The following is a 15443-nucleotide window of genomic DNA, read 5'->3' on the forward strand; positions in this document are numbered from 1 at the left end:
GAAGCAAAGAAAAAGAGGAAGGCCAGAGTAGGCAAGGGGTACTGAAGTCCTTGGACCAAAATGCTTGGGGCTCTCTTCGCATTACCTAGTTAGTAAAAGCCCTTGTCTTCCTCATCCCTCTGACCTGGCAAGCAGTCTTAAACAGCGATATTGGGTAATCTTAACCGCAGCAATCGCCCCAGACCAGGAGCCTTCCTGGCAGGAAAGAAAGAAATGTAAAGCAAGGGGTGCCTGGGTGGCTTAGTCAGTTAAGCGTCTGACTTTCGCTTAGGTCATGATCTCGCAGTTCGTGGGTTTGAGCCCCGTGTCGGGCTCTGTGCTGACAGCCAGCTCAGAGCCTGGAGCCTGTTTCAGTCTGTGACTCCCTCTCTCTCTGACCCTCCCCTGCTCACACTGTCTCTCTCTCTCTCCTAGAAATAAATAAAAACATTAAAAAAAAAAAAAAGAAAGAAATGTAAAGCAATGGAGGCTCCCTACTGGGGCCTGTGGGTCCCTCCTGAGCCAGCAACTGCCCCGTGAGGCCTCAGGTCCCCCTCCACCAGTGGCCATTCCACTGACGGCTAAGCCGACTGCATCACGTAGAGAACCTTCAGGAAAGGCTGTGCCAGGGGGACAAGAAAACTGAACTAAGAGAAACAATCATCAAGTCCTTCCTATAGTCACAGTTCATAAAGCACAAAGCATTTTGGCCTGCCATGTCTCAAAACTTTATGTGAAGAAGACAGATTTTTAAGACAAGGAAACACACTCATCAAGGCAAAGAGACTTGCCAGAGGTCACGTGGCTAACCAACAACAAAGCTAGCTGTTATAAAATGAACTTTCTGGAGGAGAAAAGACAACTCTGTCATGCAGAAAAATTCCAAATAATCCACTGAGACGCTCTGCCTTCAAGGAGTTGGAACACAACCGCCCACTCCTGAGTGTGGGCTGTGCACAGTGACTTCGTTCCAAAGAGGCTGGCATGGAACAGTAAGCGTCACTGCACAATGAAGAACCAAATAAACACAACTGCAGGCAAGTGGTCAAGGTCAATATCAACGGATAAGTCATGCTGATAGCATGTACCCTGCCTTTGATGTGATGAGAATGGCACTTTACCTCCAGTCTTCCTCCCCAAAACCCATAACCCCAACCCAATTGTAAGGCACTGGACAAACCCCAACGGAGGGGCGCTCTACAAACACCGGACCAGTGCTCCTCAAGACCTTCCGGGTCATCAAAGACAAGGAAACTCTGAGAAACTATCACAGCCTAAGGAGACAGAATGACTAAATGCGATGTGATAACCCAGACAGAATGCTGGAACAGAAAAGGGACAGTAGGTGAAAACTAAGGAAATCTGAATAAATTATGGATTTGAATGAAAACATACTAATATTGTGCATTAACTGTAACAAAGCATACTACTGTAAGATGTTAATAACAGAGAAACTGCACCAGGCATATGGGACTGCTCTGTAGTATCTTCTCACTTTTTCTGTAAATCTAAAACTGTTCAAAAATTAAAAGTTTATTTAACTAAAATATCAGGCTCCATGATCCAACTCTCACATGCTTCCATAAGAGCACACAGTTGTACCTGTTAGGAAGCAGGCATTTTCTTGGTCTAGAATTCAATCAACATCTAGTTCCCTTGGTGAGAGAGCACTAGATTCTGAGAATGCAAGCACCATGTCAGCTTTTGCTGGGTATTTGACCCCCTAGCGCATTGTACACCATCTGGCACACAGGAGGTATTCAATAAATATTTGAGGAATGAAAGAAACCAGGTTCAAGGGCGTTTAGAACTAGTTTGTCTAAACATATTAGATTCAAACACTCAATGGTAGGCCAGAAAAAAAGCTAAAAACTATTTAAGGCATCAAAATAAGAAAATAAGATCCCAGACCCTATTTCAGTTGGTAAAGTGTTAATTCCATCGGCGGTGGTAAACATGGTCATTTAAGAAAAAAGCAGAAACTACAGAAGACTACACATGTGATCTAGAACTCACTTAGAGTCAGTGAACTCTAAGATACAAGGTGGTGTCACATTAAGAGCCAGTGTTATCAGTGTGTACTCACAGAAAAGCATTTGGAGCCCACATGTTATTCTTTCACCCCCGTGGCTTCTTGGCTTACTCAAAATACTGTGGACAGTTTGAGATTCCCTACAGAAACAAGACAAAACAATAAAATGATTACAGAATAAACAACAGCCCATGAGGAAAGGTTTCAAAGTTAAGGAAATTGAGCTAGAAAAGGGAAGAGCTGTTAAGTGACTTGATAATAATTATTTAATATAAAACAGGTTTTTGTAAGGAGAGACCTGACCACTTCTGTGGCTTGACAGAAAACCAGACAAGAGAGAAATGAGCTTGAACTGCCATGAGCTTTTATCATCAGAAATTTCCTCTTTTATATCCTGGACAGCTTTAAAATTAGAATGGTCCACCATCTGGTCAACATGGCCTACTAAGAATGGTGGTCCTTATGGAAGTCTTTCATACCCTTGTCGAGCCGTGAGTCTATCATCTGACTCAGGCTTCATTCTTCACATGAATAAAATGGCTACAATGCCTTCTTCCATCACCAGACCACAATCTTTATGTGGGCAGAAACCACTTCTGTTTGGTTCCCCTCTCCTTATCGCCTAACTTTATTCCCTGGCAGTGAGTGTTCAATAAATACTCATGGAAAAAAACAAGTTAACAGGTCAATCAACCTTGAATAATGAAAGAAAAGCCTAGAGAAAGGCATTAACACAGTCTCTAACACATTACAAGCTCTGTGGCAAATGTATTTTTTAAAGATGGCCACATTTAACATGACCCCCCACCCCCAAAATGTTCTTCTCACCAAGTGAGACTGACACACATCCGCTAGGGTCTATTTCCTTTTCTTGACTCTAGGCATACCTTGCAACTGTTGCAAAAGTTGCAAAAGTTATGCTGTGTAACTTCTGAGTCATACAAGGAAATATATGGCTTCTGCTTCTCTTTCTTTCTCTCTTTTAGGATGCTTACCCTTGAAGCCCAGCCACCATATTGGGAAGAAGCTTAGGCCACATGGAGAACCCAGACATGTTCACACCAACATCAAGCACTAGACATGGGAGTGAATGAGACTCCAGATGATTCCAGTCCCCAGCCTTCAAGTCCCAGTCGTCATTAAGCCCTCTTTCCTGTGCTAACCCTGAATTTCTGACCCAGAAAAAACTATAAATAGTAATATATGATTATTAGTGTTTTAAACCACTAAATCTGGGATAACTTATTACACAGCAATAGATAACTAACGTTATCTATTACTTACTTACTAAATGTTAGTTTAACTGCTGTAATTGATTTGAAGATCCCTAGTTCAACTGCACAAATTTCCTGAATACCTACTCCTATGTGTCTGGCACAGCATTAGGCTCTAGGAACATACACTTTTAAGACCTGGCCCCTCCCTTCCATCAGCTTCCTGTAAGGGGATTAAACACAAAGTAAAAAGTTCATTTCAGAATACTGTGATATATCTTATATTATAATATATAATATTCATCTTACACTAGTAGGTCCTTCCTGGCTGAAACTGGTATCCTAAATCAGGGAGCAATTCCCCTGTCCCTGTGGGCCCCTATTTACTTGAACTGATTGGCATGTGGTCTCCAGGCTTATCCAGTGAGGGTAGGGACCGGAAATGTTGGCTAAAGGAGGCAGAGTTATGTTTCCAGTGCACTGAAGCTCAGGAGAAGGGAAGAGATACAGAATGGAGGCTGGTATGTGCCACACAGCCCAGGCCTGATTCTGAGGTTCTCTGAGAGAGTCTGAGGAGCCTGAAATTAAGTCCTCCATTAGAAACAACCTCAGGCTGCACGTAGTCCCAGTTCCAGGAAAAGCCTCAGCTGAAGCCACCCTCGGACGGCCCTCCGATCTGCCAGTCAAAACAAATGTGTAACATTCCTGTAGTCTTGGAGAGGAGTCAGGGCTGGGAACTGCAGGTAGTTACTTTGTACAAACTTGCCAATTAATCAATGCTTGCATAAGCCCCACATAGATTCTCTGAGCCCACCTCAAAACTGGTCATTTTTAAAGACTCTCAAAGGTCATGATTGGGTCCCACCAAAAGTAACGGACACCTCGCAGATACTAAATGGTCAAAACGGTTACTATGCTGTTACTATGGGCATTGTACAATTATGACTGGTGCTTATGTAATGATGCAAAACGTACAACGTGTGCACGGTAACACCCCCGCCCTTCCCCCATAAAAACCCTGCTCGCCACTGTTCAGGGCTTCACTTTGCTGCTGCTGGGACAGTAGACGGGTGAGCCCCTGCTCGAGCTTGTAATAAAGACCCTTTTGTACCTGCATCCGTGCCCGCTCCTTGGTGGTCTCTGGGGACCCGCGACTCGGGCAAAACAAGGCGTACACTGAGTAGTACAAAGAGTTAAGTTCCTGAAAGATCTTGCAAGACCTGCAGCTCGCGCAAGACTGTGGGAGGACCCAGGGATAAAGACCCAGTGCGTTAGACTCCAAGTGTTCTGTTATCACTGAATTAGTACGAAGTCTATTTTTTTTTAATATTTACTTTAAGAGAGAGATTGAGCGCAAGCTGGGGAGGGCCAGAGCAAGAAGAGAGAGAATCCCAAGCAGGCAACACACTGTCAGTGCAAAGCCGCACATGGGGCTCCAACACATAACCCGGAGACCATGACCTGAGCCAAAACCAAGTCTGACGCTTAAGCAACTGAGCCACCCAGGCGCCCCAGGGTTTTTTTTTTTTCTTGTTTTGTGGTAAAATAGACCTAACATAAAATTTACCATTTTAGCCATTCCTTTTTTTTTTAATGTTTTTAATGTGTTTTATTTATTTCTGAGAGAGAGAGAGAGAGAGAGAGAGAGAGAGCGTGAGCAGGGGAGGGTCAGGGAGAGAGAGAGACACAGAATCTGAAGCAGGCTCCTCTGAGCTAAATGTCAGCACAGAGCCCGACGCCGGGCTCGAACCCACGAACCATGAGATCATGACCTGAGCCAAAGTCGGACACTCAACCGACTGAGCCACCCAGGCGTCCCCCATTTTAGCCATTCTTAAGTGTACAGCTCAAGGGCATGAAGTACATTCACAGTGATGGGCAATGATCGGCACCATCCATCTCCGGAACTTTTTCATCAGCCCAAACCGAAACTGCGCACCCATTAAGCAGTAACTGCCCATGCCCTCCCTGACCCCCAGCCCCTGGTCTCTCTTATTCTACTTCCTGCCTCCACCTACGACTATTGTAGGATGGGGGGCTTCCGCGCAGAAAGTTGAAATCGGCGTAGTAGAGGGAGGGGAAGGAGACATGGAAAACCTCCAGGCGGCCGGGCGGCAGTTTTACAGTGAGCAAGGGGGCTTACTTACGAGGCTTGTCTTCGGCGGTGGTGAGGCCTGCGCGTCTCCGCCTCCAGCATCTCACGCGTTTATACAGGCCTTAACGGGGTTCCGCCGCGTGTATCTTCTAGACGGGCTAAGCAACACATTGCGCTGTCAGGGCTGTGCCCTTGAAAAGCGTCCCCTTCCCCCTCCCCCCGCCCCCACCCCCCGCCGTGGAAGTGGTGGGCGGAAGGAACATTCCAGGGACAGTGGAGGGGTGGGGAACTTGATTACCAATCCGGCTCTGGGTCAACCAGCTGCCGGGGCCTCTGGGTGACCCCCTCTTCCGCCACGGCCGCCCTCGGACCCGCCCTTCCACTTACCCGCCCCTCCCCCCCCGGAAGTGTGTTCTGAGCCGTCAGCAAGGGGGGTTATTGGCATGGAGGCGGCTCACGGCTATTTGGTTGCCCCCGAGGCAGGTACCTCAGTAACAGTTTAGTATCTGCGAGAGAGAACACAGATTAAGACCACAATTCACAAAGTAAGTACTAATTTTTTCCCATTAAGAGCCTCATGATCTGAATTCTGATTTAGGCTGGGGCTTGGATCGCTCAGGACGTTACTCGCGTCTTCGTGTAACTTAATAAAGATGACGCCTTAGTATGTGTGAACACACAGTATTCTGTTTGGGTCTCGGCGCAGGTTCCTCCTTGCCAGACAATGTAATAATGTCCAGGTCCATCTTATTCTGGGGGACACGTTTTCTCGTTAGGCACATTTCAGTGTCCAGGGGCGCGTGGAGTGTAGAGCCTGCTAGGGATTCTCTCTCGGTCTCTGTCTGCCCCTCCCCTGCTCGCATGCTTTCTCTCTCTCAAAATAAATAAATAAAACATTTTTAAAATAATGAAAATAATAAAAATTAAAAATAAACCATTTCATTTAAACTGTTTAATTTATGGATGAGCAGTAACATCCAGAAGGTCCCGGTTGTGCTATGGGAGCTATCTTTTTCTGTAACACAGCGATTAAAAATGTTCATCCACACACCACCTAGGATGATTACCATATGTAAGCGTCCTATAATTTGGAAAACTGTGTTCTGTAAATGAGAAGATTAAAAGCACCTGCTCAGCCTTAGCAAGCTGTCCTGCAGCCATAGCCCCGAGATGCCACCACCTGGAATCTTACCTCTGTCTCCCATTTTCCTAAGAGGAAACTCCATCCGGCAGGAATCTCCCGTCCCCGGCACCCTGACCTCTTCCGGCTCTTCTGGCGCCCATGTCTCCCTGCTCGGACTTGGTTGTAGGCCCCTGCTGAAGTCTCTAAGCTCTTCCCCCATTACACACTACCCCTGATTGTGCTCTGCTACACAGAATTCCTTAGTTTTGTCATACCTTGTTTTCTCTCACATTCTTACCATTGCTCAGGATCTTTTCTCTGTCTACAATTCTTTTTCTCTGCTTTCTCTCTCCACATTAAAAAAAAAAAAAAAAAAACCTGCTGGTGCCTGGGTGGCTCAGTTGGTTGAGCACCGGCTTCAGCTCAGGTCATGAGCTCCCAGCTAGTGGGTTTGAGTCCTGAGTTGGGCTCTGTGCTGACAGCTCAGAGCTTAGAGCCTGCTTGGGGCTCTGTGTCTCCCTCTCACTCTGTCCCTCCCCCCTTTCTCTCTCTCTCTCTCTCTCTCTCTCTAAAATAAACATTCAAAAAAAATTTTTAATAAAAAAATTCAAAAGCAAAACAGCAACTTATGGATCTAACAGAAGAGATTTGTTTCTCTTTATGATAAAATTTCCAATTTTAAATGGACACAGCATGTGGACAAGGTGTATAATTTTGCTCAATGTTACACAATTCCTCATTCCCAGCTACCACTCATAAAACTCTATTATAAATTTGTTTATATTATTTCCATTCTTTACTCTTGTATCAAAATGCCTTGTAGAAAAATTAACAATAGAACTCCCCTATGACCCAGCAATAGCACTGCTAAGAATTTACCCAAGGGATACAGAAATGCTGATGCATAGGGGCACATGTACCCCAATGTTCATAGCAGCACTCTCAACAATAGCCAAAACATGGAAAGAGTAAGTGTCCATCAGCTGATGAATGGATCAAGATGTGGTATATTTATACAATGGAATACTACATGGCAATGAGAAAAAAGAAATCTGGCCATGTGTAGCAACACGGATGGACCTTGAGGGTGTTATGCTGAGCGAAATAAGTCAGGCAGAGAAGGACAGATACCATATGTTTGCAGGTGTAGGTGGATTAGGAGGAACCTAACGGAGGACCATGGGGGAGGAGAAAGAAAAATAGTTGAGGAAAGGGAGGGAGGCAAACCATGAGAGACTCTTGAATGCTGAGAACAAACTGAGGGCTGATGGGGGTGGGGGAGAAGGAAAGGGGGGTGATAAGCATGGAGGAGAGCACTTGTTGGGATGAGCACTGGGTATTACATGGAAACCAACTTGACAATAAACTATTTAAGAAAAAAAATAAATTAACATAGCAAAAAAAAAATGCCTTGTGGATTTATAAAATTGGCAATAAAACTCTCAAGCCCAAAAGCTCAGCTCTGAATAAAATGTAAAGGAAATGTGTCAAAAATGTCTTTTGCCGCAGTATAAAGTCACTTTCAGTAGACATAACTTCTATGTTTAGACGTACCACAAATCAAATATTTAAACCATATCTTGCTACCAAAGTTCTAACTTAATCAAGAGATGTAAGACAATATAAATATCTAGAAAATTTATTATACTTAATATAATGATCTTTTTGGTTATCAGTGAATAATTGTAGATTTACTATATCTAATATAATGTCTTTAATTTGTGAAAATTATTTAACCAGTGTAATCTCTCCTAGAAGACTTCAAATGGATGAGTCTTGGCAACCATGTTCTTGTTAAAGACAATATTAGTGCCCCCCCCAAAAAAAGTGAAAATCTAAACTCAAAGCTGATTTTTAAAATAATGTGACAATGTTTATAGGAAGATACTCCTTTATAAAAACCTAAGCCTCAAGTATCTTATTAAATCCCTTCTTAAGTTTTATTTTCCTGAGGCACAAGGAATAGGAAGTTTAGTCTACTACCACAGTTTACAAATCCAATAGAATGCCAGCAACCCTCTATTCCAACAGTAGAGCCCCAGAACTAAGAGGGTCTTTCAGCTCATAGACCCTGGATTCCACTGTGTCTTAGATGGTGGCTGTTGAAATAAGGCACATCTCAAAGACTGGCTTTTCAGAACACACCTATAAAAAAAATATTAGTTTTTATTTTGTTCATAGTTACTCTTGAAAACCGTGAAGATAGCAGTTTGTTAGGAAATAACATATTTAATGCTCTAAGTTTCTCAATCTAATGATGTCGTTTTTTTTTTTTTTTTTTTGGTTTTTCTTACATCATTTGTTCATCTTTTGTTTATGTTCCATTATTTCATCCCCACTATCATCCTGTGAGGAGGCAGGGTTGAGTTCACGTGTTCTAGTTACTGCCATTCTTTATGGACTGCAAGTTATACATGTCCCTGCATACTATTCAATATGTAATTTCTAAGAACACTATTTGTAAAGTAAAGAGAATTTTGTCAAGTGACCAGTTAGGACACTTGTAAATGCAGGAATATTTTAACTTAGATAGCAGAGTTACGTTGACTCTATGAGAAGGGTAAGGCCTCCTACTTGGATCTGAGGTTGCCTGATCAGATCCTGGGTCAAGGCAACTCACCAACTTTCTGTTCATGTCTGTACAGAAGTCCGACTGCATTTACTGTTGTAGCAGCACATGTCCGAGGCTAAAATTTCTTCTACTTTTATTGCTTTTTGCCTCCCCTTTTGTTTTTGGGTTTCCCTAGACACTCCTTCTCATGTAGAATCCGAGGCTTACAGATAAGCCTGTTGTAATCCCCAGTTATTACACAGGAGCACAGTCTATGTGGTAGTAACATGGGGAGACGGGAAGTGTTCTATTAGTCCTGTGACCAGGTCCCAACCTTCTGGTGAGCCTGTGCTCCTGGGATGTGATCTTCAAACGCGCTCCTCCTCAACTTTAGATGAAACAGGAAGGCGTGAGGGGCAGTAGTTGGGTGTCTTTCTTCTCCCACATGGAAGGCTACAGGGAGGTATAGCGGGGTGTTTCCCTGCCCCTAAATCAGGGAAATTCTGGTAAATAATGTCTCCATCGGGCAGGATTTTGTGAAAAGAAGAGAAGGCTTGGGCAGATTTCAAAGAGCCCCCACCCCTCCCTGCCACCAGACACACTAGATTTTTCTTTGATCTTCACCCTGAGGACTTGGTGGGGCACTGGGAGGTAAAACCAACAAAATTAGGGCAGACCCTGAAGACTGAACTGCCTAGAGACTTCACCTCTCCAGCTCATCTGCACTGAGCCTCCAGCAACTCATCAATTAGTGTAAGTTTTTCTACCCTGGGACTGCCTTCTGCTCCCATTAAACCGTGATTCTCTGCATTCACGTATCTCTTTAATACTTGAGGCAACGTCTGGCCTTGCCATCTGCATCCTCAGGAATCTGAGTGTGGTTCTCGATTTTCAGCTTTTCCTTATTGTAAGGACAGGAGGGAGACGCAAGCTCTTTACATGTCTCATGAGAAATAGGCAGCCCACAGTTTCCCTCCACAGACTTTGACATTTCATAAATAAAACTTTGTACGTAAGACATTTATTTGCAGTCTCTTCCCTTCTACCTAAAGAGTACACTTCCGGTCTCCAAGGGAAAAGGGAGGGGAGGCAAAATGGAAAGTAATGGCGGGGCCAGGGATGAGAGGTTTCCTGCAATGGGCAGATACCATGGGACAGAGCAGGACTCCAAAGAACAGACCTATGCAGAAGGGTGTGGGGGCCGGTTAGTGCTCTCCAAAACTCGGTGTTAATTTTTTAAATAACATTTTACAGAATAGACAGGAATAAGCCATAAAAGAGTATTCTGGAATCTTAATTCCACCTTCAAGCAGCCCTCATATTTTCTTATCAGGAAGCACATATAAATATTGTCTAGAACAGGTTTAAAACGCTGTCAAGAACAGTTTCACCAAAACAGACACGTTTTCAGAAATCCTCTTATCAAACAATGTAGGGAAGAAGCATTTTTAGAGACAGATTTTCCTTAGTGTTAAAAGCATCCAACCCACCATGAGAAGCTTAACAATTATAATACTAGATGTCCAGTGACCTATCTTCAAAATGTATACAAACAAAAAATCGACAGAATTACTACAGCCGGGTCACAGAGGAAGCCCCAGGCTGCTTCATATTTTTGAGAGAAATACAGCACCATTTATCGGACAAGAAACAAACAGCTCATTCGAAATAGTTTCACAACATTAACATGAGATCACACTGTATTTGTTTCCAGAACACCATATCTTGCGAAGCTTAGTTGTCAGTGATTGCTGTGATAAAAAATAAGCAAGCATGACTTGGAAACATCAATTTAGAACAGGAAACAAGGATGGTGGTGTCTAATCTGATTCCAAGGCTCGAGAAGTTCTGTAATACCCAACAGGTGCATACATGCCATTAGTAAGTAATTGTGGTGATCTAACTTAGGATGAAAAAACAAAATCATTTTTCTCTTAAAAAAACAAAAGACTCCAGGAACAAGGGCTAAGTTTTTCAGGGTTGCCTCAACAACCTTTGTGAGCTGATTTCAGAAAGAACCCTTTGTATGGTGTATGTGATACACGTTTAACGTGAGCTGTGTATTCAGTCAGGAAAATAGAGGCCAGCATCGCAAGCAAGACCTGATTTCACCCAGATCATTGGAGTAAGGCCTTGTTGCCTACATTGTTTCTAAGTAGGAGTCTAGACTCTTTTGGTTTTAAGGACTAGAAATCAATCTATAGTTAACCAATCTAGTTAACTTAAGCAAAACCGATGGAAAGATGATATTAAAAAAGCTGATGAAATCCAAGGATTGCTGAAAACCAAGCTTTCAGGATCCACTTAGGGCTGCTCTGGGAACCTCACCACAGGAGTTTCCAGTGTCTCAGTTACCAAAACTCCTAGCCTCTGTTTTTAAGTTCTGAATATCAGGAACAAAGAATCTGATTGGCCCAGCCTGGGTCAGTTGCATACCTGTGGACAGTTAGCTATGTCCATGAGACTGCAGAAGCACCATAGCTGGGGGGTACCTGGGTGGCTCAGTCATTGAGCCTCTGACTCTTAATTTCGGCTCAGGTCACGATCTCACTGTTGCATGGTTTCGAGCCCCAAGACGGGCTCCGTGTCAACAGTGTGGAGCCTGCTTGGGTTTCTCCCACTCCCTCTGCTCCTTCTCTGCTTGCACTCTGTCTATTTCAAAATTAATCAGTAAAAAAAAAAAAGAACCATCATAGCTGGAAGAGCACCTCCACATTCAAAGCTGAAAGCTCTTCTCAAAGAACCAGATAGAGAATCCCCTTAATAGTGACCCAATATTCAGAATACACCTATTTCCGCAAAGAGAGAAAAAGCAAAGTTCTAACCTGAATCAAAGTCCTCATTTAAACTTAGTTTTGTGTTACAATATTTTTTTTTCTCCACAAAGGATACCACTATAACAGCGCTGACACTTATGTCATAAGAACGCTGTGGAAACTGAGCAAGATCCCCTTCCAAATGCATTAAATTTTGATGGAATGAATTTGTATAATGAAAATCTCCCTCCAAGGGTTGATATTTAACCTTTTATATGTGAGTATTTTAAGATGCTTCATTTTATTTGGATGTGACAGGTTCTGAGATAAATTTTTGACAAAGTCTTTGTACTAATAACTATGTAAAGACATTGAATCTCATAGCCTGCAAGTACAGGTAGGCAAAAAACAGTTTTCTATAACTAGACTTATTTTCTTTCTTGAGCCCTCTTTTCACTGATGACATACAAGTAATGCTATCAAGCAGAATTTCCTTGGCCAATTCAGAATGCTCTTCCCATCCCCTTTCTATTTCTCCAACGCTGTATCCGAGATACAGAAAGACCTATAACCTCCAGGCATAGGCAGCAGGTGTGCCTCGGGGCCCGGCTGTCCTCTGCCCATGCTGGCATTTCCTGCTTGTCCTCATTCTCACTGGCCTCTAGTGCGGGACGGCTATAGTCCATAGTCCCATGGCCAGCATCCCATCTGGTCCACAGTCTAAGCTCCTTGGCAGGTCTGCATCACTCTCGTCCTGACTGTGGGGTTCCAGCTGTTCAACAGTCCTCTCTGCCTGTCTCTGTGTCCATCTTAGGGTCAGGGTATGGCTTTAGATGCTCTCCTTGCCACTTTGCCTAGACATCATGACCCACGCTGTCATGTAGGAGAAATCTGGAACCTCGCCCCTCGCCCAGTTCCCACCAAGGAAACAAAGAGTTGCAGCGCACTCCTACATGGAGTCCTTCATTCCCTCTTTTCATCCCCTAATCGTGGCTTTCTTGTCCGCTCTCTTCTTCCCCCGGACTGAAGTAACCTTGTCAAGTCCTGGAAGGAGGGCTACCTGGATCTCTGTAATCACCCCCTTTACCTCCTGTTTGTGGCAGAGGATTAGGTATACTTTCGACCTATAGAGTTCTGATTTTTGATGCTGATTTTCCTACAACTCAAAACACTTTTTCTCTCCAACTGCTATCCCTGCAATGAATGTCAAATGTGTTATTTGAGAACACGAAGCCGAACGTTGACTTTTTTTCGAGCCCCTTACTTGTTAGTCCTTGCCTTGCTATTCTAATAACCAACCCCCCAGAAATGTTAGTATTACCTCCCTGCTGCCTGGCCGAGGAGCACATTAGGGGCCACAGGGGAGACCAAAAAAAGAAGTATAGATTAATATTGTAGGCTATTATCTCATTGCACTAAAATATTTTGCAATCATTTTTGATATTCATTTCAAAATAAGTATGACATTTAAAATGTAAGGCATTTTCCTTTAACTTACTATGAATAAGTGAAATAGAACATTTATGAATGACGTATCAATGAACAATGAACATAGTATTGAAAACCCTAATCCACCTTTATTTTTAGTTTAATTTTTACATATATTGAGGGACCTTTGTTAAACTAATAATGACATTAAATTAAAACATATCTTAGGGGTGCCTGGGTGGCTGTTAGTTAAGCATCTGACTTGATTTCCCCTCAGGTCAGGATCCCAGGGTCATGGGATCAAGTGCCACCTTGGGCTCCATGCTGACAGCACAGAGCCTCCTTGGGATTCTCTTTATCTCCCTCTCTCTCTGCCCCTCCCTCGCTTGCATTCCCTCTCTCTCTCTCAAAATAAATAAAGTTTAAATTAAGACATTTCTTAAATATATTGCCAGTGGAATAAGTATATCCCATGAAAACCAAAAGTCTAAATCTGACCTGGCCAGTTAGCCCTGCCTGTATGGATATAGGTCAGAACAGCAAGGATACTGTGGGCATCAGCCATGGCTGTGGCTCTTTCCATGGAAGGAGCATTTGCAGTTTGCCTTGGGAGCTGGACATTCTGATTTGCGTGGGACCAGCCCCACCCAGGCTGCCTGAGGCCAGCATCTCAAGTGAGCACCTCAGTGAAGTGTAATGAGTCCCTCCACAATGTATCTTTGCCATTGTGACCTATATCCAGATTGCCTAATTCTGGTTTCCCAAGCCAGATGACCTAAGTCATCTTAGTGACTCAGTGCTCAGACCAGCACTTTAGTTCCTCATTACATAAAAACCTGAGAGGAAAGAATAACATCTACAACTTGTCAACTCTTCTCTGCTTGTGGCCACATTTTAGGGTGTATTTCACTTTTGTTCTAACTGCCCTCCCCAGGCCTCTCTTACTCATTGTCTTCTCAACATTCTGTCTGTCAAATAAGACTTTTTGTTGGAAACATAACACAGAAGGCAGCACAGAAATATCACTCAACCTCCCGTGACACTCAACTTGACCGTTAGAGTCCCTGGAGAGGAGCAAAGAGTGAATCTGAGCATTCAGCCTTTCAGCCACTATTGAAAGCACTAATGTCATATTCCATACAGTTTATAGGCCATGATTTACCATTGCTGGACAATGATTGTATTTATTATTTTGCTCCTATGTTATTCACTAACATATTATGTGATCATTTTGTATTATTTCATTATATGTGAGTGGTGAGGGTGTCACAAACGTCTTTATAAAGTATTTTTTCTTTGCTGAATACTTTCTATGTGATAAGTTCCCATAAATGAGATTATTAAAACTATCACAAACAGCAATTATTACAATTGTATAAAAAATAGATTTTAGGGTAAAATATTGTTAAGACAAAAGAAAACACAATTTGTCTGAAAAATAGTAACGACTGCTTGGGGTCAAGATCGGGAGAAAATGAGCCAAAATGAAAATTTTATCACGATAATGAGATCAGAAGTGATTTCCTGGGTGCGTAGGTGGCTCAGTCAGTTAAGCGTCTGACTCTTGATTTTGGCTCATTTTAATTTATTTGTTTGATCATATTTATTTGTATTCTTTACAGAGGGCATGAAAAAAGAACGGCTTTTCTTTAGAGCATTATAGTTCTTCAGTGACATAATCAAACTTGTATTGGTTGCCCGATTTGCTGTCATTTCAGTGTTTGAAAAGCAGTTGACAAACAGTAGCAACAACATGAAGAGTCTCAAAATACCCTGTTTTAATTGTGCTGCTCTTACAATATGCAAATTTGAGGGGTTGTAATAATGGCTGATCTACTAATTCAACATAACTGAATAACTTTTTTCATATTTTAGTCTTCTTTCATTCAGATATAAATTTAATTCACATTTTGTATGTACATTGCAGAGGAAAGACAGAATAGACAAAAAGAAGGGAATAATACTGAGGGTTAAGTGGCTTTGCTTTGTTTGAACAGGTCAATCATATCTTTTCTCAATTTGTAAAATTATCTTAAAAGATGACTAATAGCATTACTGCGTTCTAGTTGCTTACTTTAAATCAAAATATAACAGATCCCAACTCTTTCATCCTTTTGTTTCCAGGTATCATTATAGGTCACTTTATCCTTCAACAATTAGGTAGACTCTAGCATTTACTAAGAAGCTTTTGTTTTATGTCTAAAAACTTCCACATAGGCTAAAGCAGGTACTATTTTTATTCATTTACTTATTTTTTAAATTTAA

At 42.6% G+C, this 15443-nt stretch overlaps 1 long non-coding RNA gene across 2 annotated transcripts in view; it reads left to right on the forward strand.

Moving 5' to 3' along the window:
- The first annotated feature begins 5732 nt into the window (after nucleotides 1-5732).
- LOC120247507 overlaps nucleotides 5733-15443 on the forward strand; it is a 73536-nt gene continuing 63825 nt past the window's right edge. Inside the window, exon 1 of one of the 2 annotated variants that reach the window (XR_005532332.1) lies at nucleotides 5733-5865. This is a non-coding gene — a long non-coding RNA (uncharacterized LOC120247507). The remainder of the gene's footprint in view (nucleotides 5866-15443) is intronic. The other variant, XR_005532333.1, reaches the window with a different exon arrangement.

This window comes from Hyaena hyaena, unplaced genomic scaffold (genome assembly GCF_003009895.1).
Source record: "Hyaena hyaena isolate Hyena2069 unplaced genomic scaffold, ASM300989v1 scaffold_527, whole genome shotgun sequence".
Classification (NCBI taxonomy): Eukaryota; Metazoa; Chordata; class Mammalia; order Carnivora; family Hyaenidae; genus Hyaena; species Hyaena hyaena.